The 21,390-nt window shown below is 51.6% G+C and overlaps 1 protein-coding gene across 3 annotated transcripts in view; it reads right to left on the bottom strand.

Moving 5' to 3' along the window:
• The window catches only part of SLC5A6 (solute carrier family 5 member 6), a 45,256-nt gene extending 26,832 nt beyond the window's left edge, over positions 1-18,424 (bottom strand). For 2 of the 3 annotated variants that reach the window (XM_088481715.1, XM_088481718.1), the window contains exon 1: positions 18,302-18,424. The gene's annotated coding sequence lies outside the window, so the exon portion shown is untranslated. Of the gene's footprint in view, positions 1-11,221; positions 11,246-18,301 lie in introns of those variants that run through there. The other variant, XM_088481716.1, reaches the window with a different exon arrangement.
• Positions 18,425-21,390: the final 2,966 nt, after the last annotated feature.

Raw genomic sequence — 21,390 nt, 5'->3', positions numbered from 1 at the left:
TGCCTGCTCTCCCAGGTGTGAGACCCTCAGCCACAAACAAACCCAGCTTATATTAGCCATTTCCAGCTGCAAGCCCAAATGAGTCTTACCAGGCTGAAAGGCCCAAAACCTGGAGTAGCCTGTGGATGGAGCCCTCCCTCTCCTCACATCCACACCCCCAGGACCCAAACCGGCTTTTCAAAAAAGCCGATACTCTGGTCTGCTTACAAAACAGACTTCTCCTGGGGTTTTTTAGAACACCTAGGCCAAAATCCTAGGACAAATGTACCTGCCATTGACCACTTTACCAGTGCTTCAATCACACTACATGTGCCCCAATGGGGAAAATTCGGGCCCATCTCTGTGCAGGTGCATATGGCGAGATATAGCATACAGAGCAAGCGCGAATTTACAAATTTCCATACAGATTACTTGCACCCAGCATGGGGCTGGTGCAAATGCCGATACTAATGATGAGGGGTTGCGGCGATTGGTGTAAAATCAGTGGGTGGCCTGGCTTCTCACTTCAGACGTTTGAGCCGGATTCAATTAGCTGCGGGATAAAGCAGTGGCTGGAGCCATTCAATTGTAGCCTGCATGCTGCACTTACCATGGATTTCTGTTCCAGTCCGAGGGAGGCTTGAAGAGAAATCCGCTGCAAGTGCCCTTACCGCGTTACCTGCGGATTTACAGCGCGAGGAGAAGGGCTTATAATTGAATAGATCCAGACATGAAAGCCCAAGGCTACCAACACTTTTCCTCACACGGTAATTATCGCAGCGACTTGAACGCGGTCATCAGATTGTAATCCTGCATTAGCATAAGGTACTGTAGCAAATCGGGCCTCTGTGCCATCGTACAAACACAGCCTCCCTGCGTCTTGTCTGACTCAGGCCCAATGTCTTCTACAGCGCCTCCATGTGTACCACCACTGCACCCAGCATTCCATTGCAATAGAAAACATTTCTGTGAAGTGCACCAGCGGGTGCATTACTGGTTACAGACACTCTATACCAGTACACAGTACTCTATACCAGTGCCGATACACCCTGTCAGCACTACTGCCAATCTACACTTCGCACAAAGGCACTGAAACACTACAGCAGGGATAGTCAAGCAGCTGCAGTGGAACTACACATCCCAGGATGCCCTAATAGAAAAACTGTGGTAGGGCATGCTGGGATGTGTGGTTCAACATCAGTTGGAGGGCCCCATGTTGAACCTGCCCTACATGTTACGAGTCCTGCACCAACACACAAAACATTATCCTGGTCCCTTAATGGTCTGGGAACAGACAGACATTACCAGCTGGGGGGGCATGTTGGAGAACTTCTGAATACTGGTGCAGAGGGAAGAGGTGCTGTAACGCAGAGCAACCAGATTCTGCCGGCATCCCACAAGAAGGGTTGGAGCAGATCTCAGAACGGCATCAGAATCCTGAATCACAAGAGGAGACCTCGAGAGCCCTGGGCAGATGTCTGTGAATCTGCCTGTTTGTATGTACTGTATGCATTAGACAAACACAGCCTGGATTGCTGGATGGGAAGACACAATAGCTGTAGATTGCAGAGTAGTTAATCATCCCGGATCCAAATCTATCAATGGTGGTGAGAAGCGAGCAGCTGCAGCCAGAAGCAAGCCCTTCGCTGATAATGTTAGAGAAGCTGAAGTCGCTTATTAAATGCTAATTCCCAGTGAAATCACTAATTCCACATGAAGGATCCGCAGTACCAGGCTGACTCATGGGGAAAGTAAGCTGGGTGCAGGCAGGGTGGTTAGAATTGCAGCTCAGTTTGGATTTAAAGCCAACACTTATTTATTCACGTTTATAACTCCCTTAAGAATGTAAGGGCCCCTGGCCTCGGAGTATGGCAGCCAGCCGCAGCGGCATGTAAGTGCGCGGTAGATGCAGTAAGTGAAGTATAAACGCTCCAGTTACTGCAGGTACACTGACCGGCTCAGTAACACAGTCTCCCCGATATAATCATGGTAATTAGTGGCTGTACCAGCTCTGTAAGCTTGGTGCCATTCCAGTGGTGTCTGCCTGCAGATCTGCAAAACAATACAAAGGTCAGGAATAACCGTCTTACAGGAATGAGGGGAAAGGTTGAGCAGCAGTGACTGGGCACATAATCCATCATTTATCACAAGAGGGGGACGGGAGAGAGATCATTGCAGCAGCTGGTAAGAAGACCCGATCACCGAGAGGGTCCTCCTGCAGTCACTGTGAGGAGCGCTGCTAACTCACCTCACTCGGAAAGGAAAGAGGTTGCCATTGTGCAGACAGTGTACAAATGTAATTCCTGTACTTACACCGCAGTGACACCCCCACAGCCCGAGCGCCATCAACAACTGCGCACCTCCCTATAGCCAGACACCATACGTTAGAAGCTCCTGAAACATTAAGGCAAAGGAGTTGGGAAGTTTATTAAGACTTATTTCTGTAGCCTCATCTCGTGCTGCTGTGCTTCATAGCATACGGAATTACAAAGACGTGTATTAGTTTATCAATAGATGGAGAAGAGCAGAGGACCTAGGACTGAGCCTTGTGGTCTCCAACTGATGGAAGCAAATGATCAGAGTGATTAGATAAGTAGGATGAGACACAGGATAGGACAGTGACCTGAGGACCTGGGGATGTAGTGTCTGTATGAGGAGAGAGCAATCACAGTGTCACATACAGCAGAGACCCAGAGAGGGGAACACTGAGAGAGTGATTAGATAAGTAGGATGAGACACAGGATAGGACAGTGACCTGAGGACCTGGGGATGTAGTGTCTGTATGAGGAGAAAGCAGTCACAGTGTCACATACAGCAGAGACCCAGAGAGGGGAACACTGAGAGAGTGATTAGATAAGTAGGATGAGACACAGGATAGGACAGTGACCTGAGGACCTGGGGATGTAGTGTCTGTATGAGGAGAGAGCGGTCACAGTGTCACATACAGCAGAGAGACCCAGAGAGGGGAACACAGAGAGTGATTAGATAAGTAGGATGAGATACAGGATAGGACAGTGACCTGAGGATGTAATGTCTGTATGAGGAGAGAGCGGTCACAGTGTCACATACAGCAGAGAGACCCAGAGAGGGGAACACTGAGAGAGTGATTAGATAAGTAGGATGAGACACAGGATAGGACAGTGACCTGAGGACCTGGGGATGTAGTGTATGTATGAGGAGAGAGCAGTCACAGTGTCACATACAGCAGAGACCCAGAGAGGGGAACACAGAGAGAGTGATTAGATAAGTAGGATGAGACACAGGATAGGACAGTGACCTGAGGACCTGGGGATGTAGTGTCTGTATGAGGAGAGAGCGGTCACAGTGTCACATACAGCAGAGAGACCCAGAGAGGGGAACACAGAGAGTGATTAGATAAGTAGGATGAGACACAGGATAGGACAGTGACCTGGGGATGTAGTGTCTGTATGAGGAGAGAGCGGTCACAGTGTCACATACAGCAGAGACCCAGAGAGGGGAACACAGAGAGAGTGATTAGATAAGTAGGATGAGACACAGGATAGGACAGTGACCTGAGGATGTAGTGTCTGTATGGGGAGAGAGCGGTCACAGTGTCACATACAGCAGAGAGACCCAGAGAGGGGAACACTGAGAGAGTGATTAGATAACTAGGATGAGACACAGGATAGGATAGTGACCTGAGGACCTGGGGATGTAGTGTCTGTATGAGGAGAGACCAGTCACAGTGTCACATACAGCAGAGATACCCAGAGAGGGGAACACTGAGAGTGATTAGATAATTAGGATGAGACACAGGATAGGACAGTGACCTGAGGACCTGGGGATGTAGTGTCTGTATGAGGAGAGAGCGGTCACAGTGTCACATACAGCAGAGAGACCAAGAGAGGGGAACACAGAGAGTGATTAGATAAGTAGGATGAGATACAGGATAGGACAGTGACCTGAGGATGTAGTGTCTGTATGAGGAGAGAGCAGTCACAGTGTCACATACAGCAGAGACCCAGAGAGGGGAACACAGAGAGTGATTAGATAAGTAGGATGAGACACAGGATAGGACAGTGACCTGAGGATGTAGTGTCTGTATGAGGAGAGAGCAGTCACAGTGTCACATACAGCAGAGAGATCCAGGCAATTAGAAGTGAGTAATGGCCTGCAGACTCAGGTGGCCAATGCTTGGATCACTGCTTGGTCAGTGCAGTCTCTGTGGAGTGTTGGGAATGAAATCCTGACTGAAGTGGGTCTGTGAGGTTATGTGAAGTGTGAGACAAGTGTAGACGAGCCTTGGAGGGGCATACGAGGATACACACTAGATGTTACTTTAGTAGCTATTAATACAATCCTGCAAAGAGTTATTTTATTTTTATTTCTCTTTCTTACAGCAAATTAAAGCAATAACGACCTCTTGGTAACAGTTCTCACACATTTCAAATCAATGTTCCAAGAAAAAAAAAAAGAATAAAAATTTCCAAGCCACAAGAACTAAAGTAGACTTTTTGTCCGTCATTTGCAATAAATGCAATACAGGAATCCATCGTCACTACCTCTGTGTACTCCGGGAACTATGGACTATGAGACACTTGAAGATCACTTCTCACATTTATAGAAATTGTTCATTCTGCTATATAGAGATCCCCAATTCCTCCCACAACCCGAACCCCGCATTACGGGAAAGCTGCACAATGAAGAGCTTTGCGAGCGCCAGCTCTTGTTGTACAAAGTGATAATGTACAGGACGAGCAAAGTGATGATCAGCGAGTGCGGCCAGCTTTAGCCTTTGCGCTGTTATGGGGATGAAAACATGGCTCTAACAAGAATTTCTGGACAAATGGAAATAAGGATGAACTAACCCAGCTGACTAGTATCATGATCTGTGTCAGAGGCCATAAGCAACCATTCCCTGTGCTAATCATTAAAAGCATAGATGTGGGTGATGGGTATATGGGAGTCAATGTATGGCTTAAAGAGTTTAATCCAAATCCTTACACTTCACCATATCGCTACTCATTAACAAGATTAGTGTGAAATCCATAAGCTGGGAACTGGAATTTTTATAGCATAAGGCGACTGTGGGGAAAGGAAGAGCTTACAGTCCGCTCGGTCGCTTGCACGAGGTGTATCGGGTAGCAACCATCGCAATACCTGCGCAATAGTCACGGCTGGTTTGTTGGAACACTGTGGGGCTGGTTAACGTAATTTAGTTGTAATCGCTCCAGCATTGCGTACACAGAGCTAAAAGCGTAATTATGCACATATGAATGAAGCGTTACACACATCTGAGGCCTGGCCGTCCCTAGCCATAGGCTGGTTTTCACAGCAGTCATCATCCGTGCGCACTCTTACAGCTTTACGGCTAGTGCAAGAGATCGGTCTGAAAAACAGGCGTAACGATGTGTGTACACAATGCAATTAGGTCACCGCGTCCTCTCTAAACGTCGCCTAATGCTCCTTTTATTCACAAGAGGAGATCACCCCAATAGGTGCACACACGGCTACAGAGCACTCGCAAAGCTAAAACACACAACAGACAGGTCAGTAACCAAAATACAATTATAGTGCTCCAGCATTATAACAGAGGATTAGCATACTATTGCGTGCGTAATCGCTATTGCAATCGGCGGTGCGATCCGTACTGAATCAGGCCCAACGTCCCGGCTATAGGTACACTGTGCCCTTTACATAAGGTCCCTTATCAGCACACAGGACCTCATTCAGAGTCGGTCGTAAGCGGCCGCTCGGTCGTACCCAGCGATGTTCGCAAAACAGCGCATGCGTAAGTTTCGCAATGCGCGTGCGCAAACTAGCTGTTGCGATCGAAAATTTCTCTCTCCTTCAACTTGGCCAGGTCGTTAGTTTGAGTGATAGGATGAGGCGTTTGTGGGTGGTAACAGGGGAAGGTGCTTGTGAACAGGGGAGTGGAGATCCGAACGCAGGCGTGCCTGACTATGCAAACGGCGTTTTATGGGAGTGCATAATTAACTAAGTAGTGTCATGGCACACGTGACATAGGAGGTTTGTACACTGACCTGATCGTAGTGCTCAAGAGAGGGTATGGTCAGCCTTAAGCTCTACGAGCAGCTCCGACGGTTCCCGATGGTCTCGATGAATCCTTATATACCAGGAGATAACGTGTAATGCGAATGAGAAGGGGGCGTGTTTTTAGTCTTACGGCCACATCCTCCCCTCGCTCGTCCAGCTAACGATCCCATCTTAACGACGCAACTTGCGAGCGCTTCAATTGCATATCCGGCCCCTTTTACCTTACGACCGAGCGGCCACAACGACCGACTCTGAATGAGGTCCACAGTTCCCACCATGTCAGAGCAACATCAGAAGTACAAAGTGATCCATCTCTTCCGTCGTACGGTACCTGGGGACTACAGGCCTTTCTCTACCCTTCTACAGAGTCTATTAATATTCCTAACACATTAGAGAGCCTGCACAGATCCCCCTTCCAGACAGGACTCATCCCTTCATTAGACAGACGGGAGCACTAACTGCTGGTAAAGGGGGCATATGGATTGTCAGCTCTTCACAACCGGCCAATCCAAGTATGGGGGTGCAGCTACTTCCAGAAGGGATACCGACATCACAATGGTGAATACTGTATATATAGACAAACTGTTTAGGAAACCTAGCTCTCTCTGTGGTGTATGGCGGTGGGAGCATAGAGGAAGGAGTCTTTGGAATGGGATCAGCAATAACCCACAGGGGTAGATGCAGATTTGGAAGTAGAGTTTAAAAAATAAATAAATCTACAGTACGTTCACCATAAACAAATATTTCCTCACCCAACAGAGCGATATCACATGCATCTCATCATGTCACTCATTAACTTATCTTAGTCACATTCCTGTCCTTAATGAGAGACGGGACGTGAAGCCGCAGCTACAGAACGTTATAGGAGCGCTCAGTAGTTTATACTTATTGCTCAAAGCTGCATCTTATTCACATACAACAACCGGGAGCGACAAACCTGCATAGCCGGCTTGCTCTGATGAATTTGATTGGCGGCATTTTTACGTGTGTGCGACGGAGTCTGAATCTGTGCAACAAGGGCTCAGGTGAGAGCGGCCGCGGAGCGCCAGGTTCCGTTAAGCTTGACCCGAGACTTTGTATATGTGCAAAACCAATTCCTGTGCGGTTATAGTCGCAGCCCAGCGTAATTATGCTGAGACTGATTGTATGGTGTTAAAATTATAAGTCATTAAAATACTAATATATATTTTTAAAACGTGTCCCAGCAGCTTCACATTACAGGCAGCGTAAGCGCGGAGTCCCTGCCCCATGATTGGTGGGGTAACCTCACCTCCGCTGATCCCCATATCTGGAACAGGCGGCAGCGGGCTACGCCAACCTTATAGCTCGATCAGAGTTATGGCCAGTTTGTGGCACCTGCTTTCCTAGCGGCTGCCCCCATCAGCTATACAGTTGAGGGGGTGCATACAGCAGGAGGAGGTTCTGCACATTAAAATTACCCTGTTAAAAGATGCGACTGACAAAACGGTCTCTTCTCCCAATTCTCTGTAAGAGAGCGACTCGTACACACAGCTCAGGAGCCGGCCCGAAGCGCACGTCTCTGGGATAAAGCGGGGAATCACGGGGGACAATATTTTCCTATGCACAGACTGTCCGGCACCTTCAGTTCCGTCACGTTATGAATGAATGCCATCAGCAGCTCAGCTGCATATTTCAAGCTGCAGGAAATCAGGAGTGTAAAACAATTACCCCAGAGGCAAGTTCTGCCCACACCCCGAAACTCATCAGATAAACATTTGCTACGGGCAGAGACCCGTAGAATTAGGAAAGAAACCGTCAGCAGACGAGGAGTTAAACAGCGCCCAGGACTGGAAATATGTGGTCAGGTGACACTGTAAGCAGCTCGGGGAGGATTAAAGTGTAATGACAAATTAATTGGATTTTCGCACAAAACCCAAATAAAATATTTCTATGACAGAGTTATACAGGCGAGGCCCCATATACAGAGCTCAGAGGGTACACCGCCAAATCAGAGAGCACGGACTTTCTGCAGGGGAAGCGGCCATATCATTCGCAGTGTACGAGTCAGCAGACACCGAAACATCATCGCTGCCCCCAGACTGCCAAGTGGTCACAAAGGTGAAATCCTCCGTTAGCATTTCTCTGGTTTCGTACTTGGTAAGATTGAAATAAAATCCATTTAAAAACACCATGATCTGAATTATCCTTTAACAGAGTAATCTATTATAATCCCACCCCCCCCCCACTCAAATAAGAGGGGAGTAGCTGCCTCATGATCAGCGAGGTGCCCACAGCTCCCCATATCTGGAACACGGGGCTGCGCACACCGCGAGGACACTTGCGCTAAATCTCTATAGGAGTTATAGATGGTTTGTAGCACCTGCTTTTGCAGCAGCTCCCCCATCAGCAATGCAGGATAGAGGTGGGAGCATACTGACGAGGGGGTTGTCCACCATGATAGAAACGGTTAAGAGCGAGCGATAAAATGGTCTCTTCTCCCAATTTTTTTGTAAGAAAGCAACTCGCATACATAATACACAAGGGGTCCATCTCCATCAATGAACAATTACTAGGCGAGGGAGCCAGAACAAGGGAAAGAAACCACGTTGCCCGCCGATATAAATGCAAAGAGTAATGGTGAAGTGCTGCTTAGTAAAAGCTGCTGAAGGAATATGGAGACTCATCTGAAGCTGGAAAAGCCATTACATAGGGGAATGTAGAGGTTACACGTTCACCTGGGGAGAGGTTGGGGACCTTACCAGAGTCACCAACACCTCACATGTAGTCAGGATACAGAGGGGGATTCCTGGAGACAGCGCAGGCTGGCAGCATTGGAGCCCTGGCTCAGTAATAAAGCCTGCTCAGGATAGAGACAGGGATACGCACATAAGAACAGAGCAGCTATAATCCCACACTTCAATATCCCTTTATTTACACCATCACAGTACTAAAGGAATACACCCCCACAGCCAAACACTCCCACAGGCGCAATACACCCCCACAGCCAAACACTCCCACAGGCGCAATACACCCCCACAGCCGTACACTCCCACAGGCGCAATACACCCCCACAGCCGTACACACCCACAGGCGCAATACACCCCCACAGCCGTACACTCCCACAGGCGCAATACACCCCCACAGCCGTACACTCCCACAGGCGCAATACACCCCCACAGCCGTACACTCCCACAGGCGCAAGACACCCCCACAGCCAAACACTCCCACAAGCGCAATGCACCCCCACAGCCAAACGCTCCCACAGGCGCAATGCACCCCCACAGCCAAACGCTCTCACAGGCGCAATGCACCCCCACAGCCAAACGCTCCCACAGGCGCAATGCACCCCCACAGCCAAACGCTCCCACAGGCGCAATGCACCCCCACAGCCAAACGCACAGACAGGCGCAATGCACCCCCACAGGCGCAGTGCACCCCCACAGCCAAACGCTCCCACAGGCGCAATGCACCCCGACAGCCAAACGCTCCCACAGGCGCAATGCACCCCCACAGCCAAACGCTCCCACAGGCGCAATGCACCCCCACAGCCAAACGCTCCCACAGGCGCAATGCACCCCCACAGCCAAACGCTCCCACAGGCGCAATGCACCCCCACAGCCAAACGCTCCCACAGGCGCAATGCACCCCCACAGCCAAACGCTCCCACAGGCGCAATGCACCCCCACAGCCAAACGCTCCCACAGGCGCAATGCACCCCCACAGCCAAACGCTCCCACAGGCACAATGCACCCCCACAGCCAAACGCTCCCACAGGCACAATGCACCCCCACAGCCAAACGCTCCCACAGGCGCAATGCACCCCCACAGCCAAACGCCCCCACAGGCGCAATGCACCCCCACAGCCAAACGCCCCCACAGGCGCAATGCACCCCCAGTGCAATAGGCTCCCACAGGCGCAATACACCCCCACAGCCAAACGCACAGACAGGCGCAATGCACCCCCACAGGCGCAGTGCACCCCCACAGCCAAACGCTCCCACAGGCGCAATGCACCCCCACAGCCAAACGCTCCCACAGGCGCAATACACCTCCACGGCCGTACTCTCCCACAGGCGCAATACACCCCCCTAATATGCTCACATATACGAAACACACCCCTTATCTGTATGTTCACAGAGCCTCACATGGAATACACTCCGCATGTGTATGATCACACACTGAATACAAATGACATGTGTACAGTCACACGTAAACACCCCCCAGGTGTACACATGTCATGCAGAGAGAGAATACACAAGGGTGAGATTGATCTGAAGTCTCTCTCAACTATGGACAGTACAGGACACCTGCCTGAAGGACACACTGTAAGGTCATCACTATTTACCAAGGACTCCGATTATAATGTAGGAGATAATGGACAGCAGTATGCAGGGAGGGCATGATAACCGACAGAGCGCCTATAGTGTTACCAGATAGCCGCCTTGCACTCAGGTAACCCCTGCACCATGCACTGACTGACATCGGCCTCACAGTCACCCCGCCAGGGCTCTGCATGCACTTACTATGTGTACACAACGTGTCACTACACAAACGTAACCGTGACAGAGACACACAACATACCGGCAAGTCAGTGTCTGTCCATTACACACACGGGAGCACATGGCATGCTACACTTACACACGCATGTCCATGATGCTCGAGCACATGCCAGAGACACGCAATTACCATACTGCACTCACACATGAGCATGCTACACACACGTATGTCCATGTAACCGTTACACACACCGTACACAGGAGCACATGGCATGCTACACTCACACATGTATGTCCATGAGGCTCGAGCACATGCCAGAGACACGCAATTACCATAGACACCATTCTAAACTCACACACGCATGTCCATGTAATCATTACACACACCGTACACAGGAGCACATGGCACGCTACACTCACACACGCATGTCCATGTAACCATTACACACACTGTACACAGGAGCACATGGCATGCTATACTCACACACACATGTCCATGAGGGCACCCGTGTGCAGTGCATGCCAGAGACATGTAACTACCATGCACACCATACTACACTTACATGTATGTAATTACAGTTACACCCTGAGAAAGGACATTGGCTCATACACATGTAGTATGGCACAGCTACAGCATGCATGTGTGTATGTATTGCAATATGTAGGGCACAGTAACACCATGTGCTGTGTGTAGAGCACAATACAGTCACACACAGCTAGATGAATGACAGTGTGGAACTACAAACCCCAGCATGCCCTGCACTCACCTCCTCAGCTCCCTCCGGCTCCTCACACTCACTAACACAAGGACGAGCTGCCTCTCCTACGTCACCAGCACACAGCCTGAGGGGGCGGGGTCATGTCACCCGGAAAGCCAATCGCAGCCCACTGCGGGCGGCACGCTTACTCGCATGGTACTACTCTACGACATGAAGTTGTCTGCACCATGATGGCACGGGCCTACAGCCAATGACTGAGCTCCGCAGCCAACATCCCACACAAGGGGCGGGGCAGCCAGAGCCTGGCAGCATGAGCGCGCAGGCGCAGGTCAGGAGGTGAAGCTAACGGCGCCATCTTGGTTAGGGAGCCTGTGGCAGCACGATCAGGGTGACCGCTGGATCCTAAAGAGTCGGATAAAGTCTCATGGCCAGAATAGTAACGGCGCTGCCGGAAGAGCACCGATCAGCTGCACCGTGCGGCCCATACGGTGCAACCGAGAATGTCTACCTGTCACATGGTAACCAACCGTATAGAGACTGGTGTGCAGGCGCACGTGTACCAGCCACACCCCCTGTGTGTCATTACTTCAGCCAATAGCTTGCGCCGTTCCCTAACGTACTCACGAGGCTGAAGTTGGCTTCTTATTCATTTCTTATTCATTTTCCAGCTTCTTATTCAGAAAAAGTTACATTAAAACATGTAAATAAAGTTAGATCACTAAACTAACACTATGCAAACAAAGAATAGTGTCCCTCACACAGTTTACAATTATTATTTTCCTGGCACAATAAGGATTTTGGCATGAATAGGGCAGTAAAGTGGGCACAGGCACCACATTTTGTCAATTTGAATAAGAAGCTGTAGTTGTGCAGGGGTTAACTAGCTTCGGTCATCAAATGTTACACTTGAAACCCACAGAGGGTGGTCTGGTACATATAACCCACTTGCCATTTCACTTGACCAACAAGGATTTTGGCATGAATAGGGCAGTAAAGCGGGCACAGGCACCAGATTATCTCATTTTGAATAAGAAAAATAAAAAATACAAACATAATACTTACCTTAGGCCCCGCTCCTGCGTCCGCTGCCGTCTGGTCCGACCGCGGCTCCACCACGGATCATTACGTCATGACGTCCCTCCCATAGTGCTCTCTGCTGGAGCCGAAGCTCAGGAGTGAGCTCCGGTTCCACGGTTCTATGGGAGAGATTTCATGACATCAGGACGTCCCTCCCATAGTGCTCTATGCGGGAGCCGGAGCTCTGGAGTTAGCTTCGACTGCCGCTGCAGAGAGGGAGCCGGGTGCCCGCTGATAACAAATATCAACGCCGGGGGGACTGGCGCTGGTTTTTGTTTTTTTTTCTTATGGGATTTTCATTTTTGCCCTCCTGGGGAATCAGTGGCGCCCTCTAGGGGCCGGCGCTCTGGGCGACTGCCCTGTTAGCCCTCCCCTAGAACCGCCACTGGGGGCGGGCCGCACTGGGTGACACCATCCGAAGGGTTTGACACCAAATAGCAGAGCTGCTCTGCTATTTTGGTGTCACCCCGTCGGATGGTGTCACCGTGATGCCAGGACGCGGAGAGAGGCAGGGAGAGAATGTGGGCTGCCCCAACAGCTGCAGGAGCACTGGGGAAGCCCACTGTGTGACGAGAACGGGAGGCGGTAAAGCACCCAAGATCGGCTCACATAAGGGGTGACGCTTCACGGGCGAGGTCACGCCCCTTCCTGCGAAGCCATGCCCCTTCCAGGAGCGCACGCCTATGGCGTGCAGGAGGATTCAGAGCATCCACACCAAGTGACACCTCTGACCACACACACCAACATGACTACTCATATATACATCAGCACCCTGCCAACAGTAATACAGGGTGGATGTAGTGCACTCCATATCACCATGCAACCCCTATGCTCCCCACCAATGCATCTACACCAATAATGCAATAATTGTTACAGGACAAGGGAATAATGCAGTTACAAAACATTACAATAATCACAAACAGGTACCTTACTACAGCCTACCTTATAATGGAGGCCTGATTGTAGTAGCTGAGATGACGAGGTAACAAGGTTACAAACCTCAATACATTCTTATCAAATCAGAACAACAGTACTACAGGGATTAATCATCTTCTGCTGCCTGCCTTCTAGGGGATCAATAACACTATGTAGTACCTATTTGCCCACCTAACAATGGGTTAATGATGTGGATCCCAAATTAACCCTATAGGGCCTAATGCTCAGGCTTATTGTCCGCCTAACAAAGGCCGTCCCTGCTGGTTAGGGCTTAACGCCCACAGTGGCCATGGGCCTAATTGCCTGGCAATTAAAATAGCATGCAATTGAATGAAAATACAATGCAATTAGATTTACCAGTCCAGTAGTCTTTGGCTGAACTAAGCCTAGTTCATCCACAATTACTGTGTGTTCTTCACCCGAGGTGGGCCGACTCCCACGATCTCAGTGCTTCCTGTAGTCTTCACCTTGAGCTGGCAAACTCCCACTGCCACAGCAGTCTTCACCCAGGTAGCAGTGACCAAGGTCCAGGGGCAGAACTATGGTGTTTGGCTCCCAGGGCAAGATGAGAAGTTGGCACCTCGCTTATTTATGTGACCTGGGCCTATTGCCCAGGGTCAATTATAGCCTTAGGGGCACGGGCCTAATGCCCGCATATTTGTGCCACAGGCATAAGGCCTCATGACCCCTACGTGCCTACTGCCTAACAATCTGATGGTCTAGGGAGGGGTTAATGATGGTAAGGCCTCAAAGAGTTTCTACCTGTCGGGTGGGAGAGGATGCAGTGAGGATCTTCATTCGCTCTTTTACTTCCCAACCACTGCAGTACTCTCTGGTCCTCAGCTGCTTTCTTCTGTCGCTGGCCCATTCTGGCCAGTAGCGGCGCTGCCGGAGCTCTTCTCTATTGAGCCCGGTGTCTCCTAGCGTCTTCTGCAGCCGCTGGAGCTCTTCTCTTTTGAGCCCGGTGTCTTCTGGACTCTTCCACGGCCGCTGGAGTTCTTCACCCATTTCCGCCAAATTGACTCTTCCTCCCAGAGACATCTGACGCTAGACACCACGGGCATAGCCAGCCATGATGCGGCTTACAATGATTGGCTCACTGTGGCCGATTTCTATTGGCTGTTGCACGCCGTGATTGGCTCAGATTGTCAAAATTGTCACCACTGTGATTGGCTCAAATTCAAATTGTCACCCCTCTTCAATGGCCGGCGGTCAATGAGCTGCACTAAGCTATTAGCTGGCGCCACATGTCAGCCGCTGCTGGGCCTTGACCGGCACTGAAAACAGACATACTGTCCCAGCATCGGACACTTATGTGTCCTGCTGGGAATACATCTCACCGGACTGCAGGACTAAGGCGCTGGGATCAAGCATTTGGTCACAGCACAGGCAGCGGCTTAACTAGGGTATATGGAGCCCTGGACAAGTTTAAAAATGGACCCCCCCCCCCCCCCCCTAAGTGTGTGCGCCAAAAAATGGGCGTGGACACTTAAAAATGGGGTGTGTCAACATGACACACATCCCTATCTCGTCACTCTGAACATTCCTTTCCATATGCACCTTAATGCAGTGCCCCTTATACAGTTCCCCCTATGCGGTGCCCCCAGTAGTGGTCCCCCTTATGCAGGCCCTTAGTAGTGCCCCTTACACAGTTGCCCCTATGCAATGTCCCCAGTAGTGATCCCTCTTATGCAGGCCCTTAGTGCCCCTTATACAGTAGCCCTAGTAGTGATCCCCCTTATGCAGCCACCCATTATTTCCCCTTATACAGTGCCCCCAGTAGTGGTCCCCCTTATGCAGATCGCAGTATTGGTCCCACTTATGCAGGCCCCCAGTAGTGATCCTCCCTATTCAGTGCCCCCAGTAGTGGTCCCCCAAGTAGCAGTCCCCCCCCCCATACAGTGCCCTCAAGTAGTGGTCCCCCGATGCAGTGCCCCAGTAGTAGTCCCCTCCCCAGTAGTGCCCCCAGTAATGGTCCCTCCCCGATGCAGCGCCTCCAGTAGTAGTCCCCCCAGTAGTAGTCCCCAGTAGAGCCCCCCAATGCAGTGCCCCCAATAGTAGTAGTCCCTAGTAGAGGTCACCCCCCCCCTGATGCAGTGCCCCCATTAGACAAACACACAAGTAAAAAAAAAAAAACCCACTTACTAGAATCCCCGCTCCTGCTCACGCCGCCATCCACACCACCGCAGTCCTCCCGGGCTGGCGCACTCTGCATTATGGGAGAGACGTCATGACATCTCTCCCATAACCCACTACAGGAGCTGGAAGGCGGAGCTCATGAGTGAGCTCCAGCCCGGCTCTTGCAGTGGGCGCAGCAGCAGACAATGAGAGTCTGTCTGACTCTCATTGGCTGCTGTAAATGCACCGGCGACTCTATAGGCTAGCCTGAGCCCGCCTCCCACCCTTCGCCTGGCGCCATTAAGTAAGCGCTCAGGGGGAGAGAAGGGGCGTGGCTGTACAGCACAGGACAGTGCTGGGCACAGGGAAGCCTAGCGCCGGTCCTGAGTAAATGCTGACCGCACTCAGGAGCTCATTCAGAGCCACTCGCGAGCGCACAGCGCTCGCAAGCGGCTCGATGTTTGCGCATGCGCCGTGTCCAGCAGGTGCATGCGCGAGCCCAGCAGAGCGACTGAAGTTCAGTCGCTAAGGGGCTCGCAACCAGACGGGACAGCTGTCGATGTTGATTGACAGCTCGCCCCGTTTTGTGGGCGGGTAGGGGGGGAGGGCGGAAAAATGCAGGCGTTCCCTTAGCAACGCCTGGCGTTTTTAGGAGGGGTTACTGACATCACTAGTGATGTCAGTAGTGGACTTCCTGCTCTATTAGAGCAGGAAGTACACTCGGGCTTGCGGCTGCTAGACCCTACCCCAGGGTCTCGTCGCAAGCCCGATGGTCGCGATAATTATGACTGTCTCCAGCCCACTCGCACAAGCTGTGGATGGTCACACACAGCTTTGCGAGCGGTCGGAGATTAAAAAAAACCCACCCGCCCACATGCAGAGCGAGCGGCCGCCACCAGCAACTGACTCTGAATGAGCTACTCACTGCGGTCGGCATTACACTGTTTAACTAGGATGGGCCAATACCGTAGCCGGCGGTGCGGGGGCGTCGCCGGCCCTGCCCTAGTTACGCTGCTGAGCACTGGACATCGCCCTGGCCATCAGCTCCCCCCTCTGCCGGGCCTGTCAGATGGTGGCCAGGGCAAGGTGCCCCACACGAACGTCCTTATTACGCCACTGCCGGTGTACAGGCTTTCCGAGATATTCCAAAAACGTGCTGAATAGTTTGGGGCTGGTTAAGGTCATGGCAGGAGGACACCACGCTAAGTGTGTCTCCCTGCCATAGTGTTACCCCCTTCCTCCCTATAACTAGCCTAGTGCTGGATAATGTGATGGCAGGAGGAGACCACGCTAAGTGCGTCTCCCTGCTATAGTGTTACCCCCTCCTCCCTATAACCAGCCTAGTGCTGGATAATGTGATGGCAGGAGGACACTACGCTAAGTGCGTCTCCCTGCTATACTGTTACCCCCTTCCTCCCTATAACCAGCCTAGTGCTGGATAATGTGATGGCAGGAGGACACTACGCTAAGTGCATCTCTCTGCTATACTGTTACCCCCTTCCTCCCTATAACCAGCCTAGTGCTGGATAATGTGATGGCAGGAGGAGACCACGCTAAGTGCGTCTCCCTGCTATACTGTTACCCCCTCCTCCCAATAAGCAGCCTAGTGCTGGATAATGTGATGGCAGGAGGAGACCACGCTAAGTGTGTCTCCCTGCTATAGTGTTACCCCCTTCCTCCCTATAACCAGCCTAGTGCTGGATAATGTGATGGCAGGAGGACACCACGCTAAGTGTATCTCCCTGCTATAGTGTTACCCCCTTCCTCCCTATAACCAGCCTAGTGCTGGTTACCGAAATACAAGGTGAACCCCACACAGATTTTTTTTTCCCTGTATTCCAATACCAGGCCATGCTCAGAGGTGTAGGGCTTTTATTAATTTAGGGAAAGACCCCAATTGTCAAATTTGTTGACCAAGGCTATTTAACCCTTGAAAAACTACAGCTTCTTATTCAAAATGAGATAATCTGGTGCCTGTGCCCACTTTACTGCCCTATTCATGCCCAAATCCTTGTTGTGCCAGGAAATAATAATTGAAAACTGTGTAAGGGACACAATCCTTTGTTTGCATAGTGTTAGTTTAGTGATCTAACTTTATTTACATGTTTTAATATAACTTTTTCTGAATAAGAAGCTGGAAAATGAATAAGAAGTGAATAAGAAGCCAACTTCAGCCTCGTGTAAGGTCATCACTATTTACCAAGGACTCAGATTATAATGTAGGAGATAATGGACAGCAGTATGCAGGGAGGGCATGATAACCGACAGAGCGCCCGTAGTGTTACCAGGTAGCCGCCCTGCACTCAGGTAACCCCTGCACCATGCACTGACTGACATCGGCCTCACAGTCACCCCGCCGGGGCTCTGCATGCACTTACTATGTGTACACAACGTGTCACTACACAAACGTAACCGTGACAGAGACACACAACATACCGGCAAGTCAGTGTGTGTCCATTAGCACATGGCATGCTACACTTACACACGCATGTCCATGTAACCATTACACACACCGTACACAGGAACACATGGCATGCTACACTCACACACGCATGTCCATGATGCTCGAGCACATGCCAGAGACACGCGATTACCGTACACACCATACTACACTCACACATGAGCACGCTACACTCACACATATGTCCATGTAACCATTACACACACTGTACACAGGAGCACATGGCATGCTACACTCACACACACATGTCCATGAGGGCACCCGTGTGCAGTGCATGCCAGAGACATGTAACCACCATGCACACCATACTTCACTTACATGTATGTAATTACAGTTACACCCTGAGAAAGGACATTGGCTCATACACATGTAGTATGGCACAGCTACAGCATGTATGTGTGTGTGTGTGTATTGCAATGTGTAGGGCACAGTAACACCATGTGCTGTGTGTAGAGCACAATACAGTCACACACAGCTAGATGAATGACACACAGTAAGGATGTGGAACTACAAAGCCCAGCATGCCCTGCACTCACCTCCTCAGCTCCCTCCGGCTCCTCTCACTCACCGCTCACTAACACAAGGACGAGCTACAGCCTCTCCTACGTCACCAGCACACAGCCTGAGGGGGCGGGGTCATGTCACCCGGAAAGCCAATCGCAGCCCACCGCGGGCGGCACGCTCCCTCGCATGGTACTACTCTACGCCATGAAGTTGTCTGCGCATGCGTGATCACTGAGCACCATGATGGCACGGGCCTACAGCCAATGACTGAGCTCCGCAGCCAACATCCCACACAAGGGGCGGGACAGACAGAGCCTGGCAGCATGAGCGCGCAGGCGCAGGTCAGGAGATGAAGCTAACGGCGCCATCTTGGTTAGGGAGCCTGTGGCAGCAGGACCAGGGTGACCGCTGGATCCTAAAGAGTCGGATAAAGTCTCATGGCCAGAATAGTAACGGCGCTGCCGGAAGAGCACCGATCAGCCGCACCGTGCGGCCCATACGGTGCAACCGAGAATGTCTACCTGTCACATGGGAACCAACCGTATAGAGAGACTGGTGTGCAGGCGCACGTGTACCAGCCACACCCCCTGTGTGTAAGCCACACCCCCTGTGTGTCATTACTTCAGCCAATAGCTTGCGCCGTTCCCTAACGTGCTGTCATGTGTCAGAGTGTGCTCTGTGTCCATATGCCAGTGCCCTCCTGTGTGCATGTGTGTGCCCTCCTGTGTGCATGTGTGTGCCCTCCTGTGTGCATGTGTGTGCCCTCCTGTGTGCATGTGTGTGCTCTGTGTCCATATGCCAGTGCCCTCCTGTGTGCATGTGTGTGCCCTCCTGTGTGCATGTGTGTGCCCATGTGTGTGCTCTGTGTCCATATGCCAGTGCCCTCCTGTGTGCATGTGTGTGCTCTGTGTCCATATGCCAGTGCCCTCCTGTGTGCATGTGTGTGCCCTCCTGTGTGCATGTGTGTGCCCATGTGTGTGCTCTGTGTCCATATGCCAGTGCCCTCCTGTGTGCATGTGTGTGCCCATGTGTGTGCTCTGTGTCCATATGTGTGCCCATGTGTGTGCTCTGTGTCCATATGCCAGTGCCCTCCTGTGTGCATGTGTGTGCCCATGTGTGTGCTCTGTGTCCATATGCCAGTGCCCTCCTGTGTGCATGTGTGTGCCCTCCTGTGTGCATGTGTGTTCCCTCCTGTGTGCATGTGTGTGCCCTCCTGTGTGCATGTGTGTGCCCTCCTGTGTGCATGTGTGTGTGCCCTCCTGTGTGCATATGTGTTCCCTCCTGTGTGCATGTGTGTGCTCTGTGTCCATATGCCATTGCCCTCCTGTGTGCATGTGTGTGCCCATGTGTGTGCTCTGTGTCCATATGCCAGTGCCCTCCTGTGTGCATGTGTGTGCCCATGTGTGTGCTCTGTGTCCATATGCCAGTGCCCTCCTGTGTGCATGTGTGTGCCCTCCTGTGTGCATGTGTGTGCCCATGTGTGTGCTCTGTGTCCATATGCTAGTGCCCTCCTGTGTGCATGTGTGTGCCCATGTGTGTGCTCTGTGTCCATATGCCATTGCCCTCCTGTGTGCATGTGTGTGCCCATGTGTGTGCTCTGTGTCCATATGCCAGTGCCCTCCTGTGTGCATGTGTGTGCCCATGTGTGTGCTCTGTGTCCATATGCCAGTGCCCTCCTGTGTGCATGTGTGTGCCCATGTGTGTGCTCTGTGTCCATATGCCAGTGCCCTCCTGTGTGCATGTGTGCCCTCCTGTGTGCATGTGTGTGCCCATGTGTGTGCTCTGTGTCCATATGCTAGTGCCCTCCTGTGTGCATGTGTGTGCCCATGTGTGTGCTCTGTGTCCATATGTGTGCCCATGTGTGTGCTCTGTGTCCATATGCCAGTGCCCTCCTGTGTGCATGTGTGTGCCCATGTGTGTGCTCTGTGTCCATATGCCAGTGCCCTCCTGTGTGCATGTGTGTGCCCTCCTGTGTGCATGTGTGTGCCCTCCTGTGTGCATGTGTGTGCCCTCCTGTGTGCATGTGTGTGCCCTCCTGTGTGCATGTGTGTGCTCTGTGTCCATATGCCAGTGCCCTCCTGTGTGCATGTGTGTGCCCTCCTGTGTGCATGTGTGTGCCCATGTGTGTGCTCTGTGTCCATATGCCAGTGCCCTCCTGTGTGCATGTGTGTGCTCTGTGTCCATATGCCAGTGCCCTCCTGTGTGCATGTGTGTGCCCTCCTGTGTGCATGTGTGTGCCCATGTGTGTGCTCTGTGTCCATATGCCAGTGCCCTCCTGTGTGCATGTGTGTGCCCATGTGTGTGCTCTGTGTCCATATGTGTGCCCATGTGTGTGCTCTGTGTCCATATGCCAGTGCCCTCCTGTGTGCATGTGTGTGCCCATGTGTGTGCTCTGTGTCCATATGCCAGTGCCCTCCTGTGTGCATGTGTGTGCCCTCCTGTGTGCATGTGTGTTCCCTCCTGTGTGCATGTGTGTGCCCTCCTGTGTGCATGTGTGTGCCCTCCTGTGTGCATGTGTGTGTGCCCTCCTGTGTGCATATGTGTTCCCTCCTGTGTGCATGTGTGTGCTCTGTGTCCATATGCCATTGCCCTCCTGTGTGCATGTGTGTGCCCATGTGTGTGCTCTGTGTCCATATGCCAGTGCCCTCCTGTGTGCATGTGTGTGCCCATGTGTGTGCTCTGTGTCCATATGCCAGTGCCCTCCTGTGTGCATGTGTGTGCCCTCCTGTGTGCATGTGTGTGCCCATGTGTGTGCTCTGTGTCCATATGCTAGTGCCCTCCTGTGTGCATGTGTGTGCCCATGTGTGTGCTCTGTGTCCATATGCCATTGCCCTCCTGTGTGCATGTGTGTGCCCATGTGTGTGCTCTGTGTCCATATGCCATTGCCCTCCTGTGTGCATGTGTGTGCCCATGTGTGTGCTCTGTGTCCATATGCCAGTGCCCTCCTGTGTGCATGTGTGTGCCCATGTGTGTGCTCTGTGTCCATATGCCAGTGCCCTCCTGTGTGCATGTGTGCCCTCCTGTGTGCATGTGTGTGCCCATGTGTGTGCTCTGTGTCCATATGCTAGTGCCCTCCTGTGTGCATGTGTGTGCCCATGTGTGTGCTCTGTGTCCATATGTG

This window comes from Taudactylus pleione, unplaced genomic scaffold (genome assembly GCF_031769625.1).
Source record: "Taudactylus pleione unplaced genomic scaffold, aTauple2 ptg000277l, whole genome shotgun sequence".
Lineage (NCBI taxonomy): Eukaryota > Metazoa > Chordata > Amphibia > Anura > Myobatrachidae > Taudactylus > Taudactylus pleione.
The sequence above is the reverse complement of the archived record's forward strand: the minus strand, read 5'-3'. Positions and strand labels throughout refer to the sequence as shown.